The sequence below is a fragment of the Rhinoderma darwinii genome, chromosome 10 (assembly GCF_050947455.1).
Source record: "Rhinoderma darwinii isolate aRhiDar2 chromosome 10, aRhiDar2.hap1, whole genome shotgun sequence".
NCBI lineage: Eukaryota > Metazoa > Chordata > Amphibia > Anura > Rhinodermatidae > Rhinoderma > Rhinoderma darwinii.
Window position 1 is genome coordinate 24,003,968 of NC_134696.1, and position 3,420 is coordinate 24,007,387.

Genomic DNA, 3,420 nt, shown 5'->3' on the forward strand with positions numbered 1-3,420 from the left:
TGGTATAATGCAACACTAATGTCATGATGTGTAAGGTGCTCATACAAGTTCTTAAATAAATTGGACATTATTGCTCGAAGGGTAATAGGAGAAGGAAACAATGATTCTGGATGGCAGCCTGAAAAAACAACAGGGAATTGAAAATGTCATTCGGGAAATGTTTTTCTCAAATAAAGTACAAGTGTTTGTAAAGTTTAATGAAATTAGACTCATCACAAGTGAAATCACATCGGAGCAAGATTCTCTTCTATAATTGGGGGGACCCTACACTCATCTGCCTAGCAGCCCCATGGCAAACACGATGGTCAATGTTCCTATTTCATACATGTGATACCTTTAAATTATATACCGATAAAATGTATAGGAATAAATTATTCAGAAATACAAGTTTTATTGACAAATAATGAGCATTTCTTATAATCCGAAATTCTTATAATCCGACTTCTAATAATCCAAAAAGTCTGACAATCCAGACCTTGTTTCAAGCACAGAACTGTGGTACAATGTGGGATATCACAAAACCAGAAACTGAAGACTGAGCAAGTGACAGTAGGTGACTCCTTTGATTAAAGGGGCTGCTTTCTTCCAAAAACAGCGCTACACCTCTCCACTGGTTGTGTGTGGTATTACAGCTCGGCTTTGTTCACTTCAATGGAGCTGAACTGTTTCTGGAAGAAAGCAGCCATGTTTGTCTAATCCTGGACAACCCCTTTAAAGAGGCTCTGTCACCACATTATAAGTGTCCTATCTTGTACATAATGTGATCGGCGCCGTAATGTAGGTAACAGCAGTTTTTTTTATTTAGAAAAACGATCTATTTTCACAAAGTTATGCCCTATTTTAGCTTTATGCTAATTACTTTCTTAATGCCCAACTGGGCGTGTTTTTACTTTTGACCAAGTGGGCGTTGTAAAGAGGAGTGTATGAGGCTGACCAATCAGTAACCAATCAGCGTCATATACTTCTCTACATTCATGTACTCAGCACATAGTGATCTTACCAGATCACTATGTGCAGCCACATACTCACAGACTAACGTTACTGAAGTGTCTTAAGAGTGAATAGACATCACTAGTAACCAGGACGCGATGTCTATTCACAATCCCGACACATTGCTAACGTTTGTGTGGGATTTACAGCAGAGCAAGCGTAATCTCGCTGTAACCTGTCATTTACAGCGAGATCTCGCGAGATTATGCTTGCCTTGCTGCAAGTCCCACACAAACCTTAGCGAAGTGTCGGGATTGTGAATAGACATCCCGTCCTGGTTGGACGCAATGTCTATTAACTCAGAAGACACTTCAGGAACGTTAATGTGTGTGTATGTGGCTGCACATGGTGAACAACGCAGCATCACTATGAATGGAGAGAAGTGTATGATGCTGATTGGTCGCTGATTAGTCAGTGTCATACACTCCTCTGTATAACGCCCACTTGGTCAAAAAGTAAAACACGCCCAGTTGGGCATTAAGAAAGTAATTAGCATAAAGCTAAAATAGGTCATAACTTGGTGAAAAATGATTGTTTTCTAAATAAAAACCACTGTTATCTACATTACAGCGCCGATCACATTATGTAGGAGATAGGGCACTTATAATCTGGTGACAGAGTCTCTTTAAATTATAGTAGAAAGTTTTGTGGTCACATCTTAATTCAAGCTTTCTTTCTGAAGTTTTCCATTTTCTTAAAAGGGAATTTTATATAGACCGTGTGTGCAATGATAATAATAATAATGCATTTACGATACAATTATAGATGGAGCATGCCTCCCCAAGAATCATTTCCCCTGGTGGACCTAATGAACCTTAGTCCGAAAATGGGTTCAACCATTGGGAAACTCATAGAGTCTAAAGGGCCTTTTACACTGGCCGACATTCGGCCGGTGCAGTGAGAGCCGATCAATGAGACATCGTTGATCGGTGTTCGTTTGCTCCTGCCATGCGGAGCTATGGATGAGGACGAGCGGTCGTTACTCTGATCGCTCATCTCCATCCATTATTATCATGTCGGCAGCGCGTCTCCCTGTTTACACGGGTGATGTGCTGCCGGCAACGATAATCTTTTACTTTTTTTAAAACAAAAAGATCAGCAGATGATCGATCGTTTGCTCGTTCATTTGATGATCGCTGCCCTTTTTACACAGGGCAATTATCGGCAATGGGCGTCCTATGAACGCCTCTCTGCCTCGATAATCGTCCTGTGTAAAACCCCCTTAAACTATTTCCTTATATCTGCCATTGATTTTATTGGAGAGTGACCATGTTTGTGTAACCACTTATCAACAATTGGAACAACCACCCCTAATCCTTGCGATCAGTGGGGGTTCCAGAAGTTGGTTCCCCACATACCCCACTTTTATTTTCCATAAAAGTCAATTGTGGTAAAGTTACAGCTTTGTATTGTGTATTTGCTACGGCCTTTCATGCTGTTTTGTATCAACATCAAGATGTCAAATCACAAAGAGCCACTTGGATGTACAGTCAACATTGGCTTCTGAAAAATGACTTTAGTCCTGGAGCAATGTTGTAACGGCAAGCACAGAGTTCCTGCACCGAGTATCTGTCAGGTTGTATTAATAAAATAATATATTATATTATTTCGGACAATAGTGATATTTTTGTTACCCGCTTTGGTATTTTTGAAAAAGCTGAATGTCATTTTACTAATAAACAAATTACAGTCATTTTGCAAATATTACATTTCCCAGGTGTGACAGGTCAAATAGAGTTGTATAAGGGATGAGATACAGAAATCTTATACCATTGGCATGGGGATATTTATTATAAATTGGAGCTCTGAGCACCACAATGTAAAAATTTGCCTTCCCAATACAAATACAGTCATGTAGACATGCCGTAAGTCCATAAACATAGTTTTCATATACAATATGGTTCGCATTTATCATTCAAAATAAGGATTTAAAGTGTTTTAACAGGTTTAAAGGGGTTACATAGATTTAGAAAAACATGTCTTACAAAACAGTGCCACACCTGTCCCCAGGTTGTGTCTGGTATATATATATACACATATATATATATATATTTTTTTTTTTAATATATATATATATATATATATATATATATATTTTTTTTTATATATATATATATATATATATATATATATTTATATATATATATATATATATATATATATATATATATATATATATATATATATATATATATATATATATATAAAATAAAAGTAGAACACTTCACAGAGCATAGTAGATAGTATGAGTATGGCAATAGGGCGGCTGCTCTGTTTACTCTGGGATACTGATATATCAATGTACTTTTCTGGTGACAACACGTGACTGACTGGTTGCACTTCGTTCCCTCTTGTTTGCATGGGTCAGTTCAGTGCCCCCTGTGATGTTTACTGTGCTGCCCATTTTGCAATGATACATGAAGCTTTAAA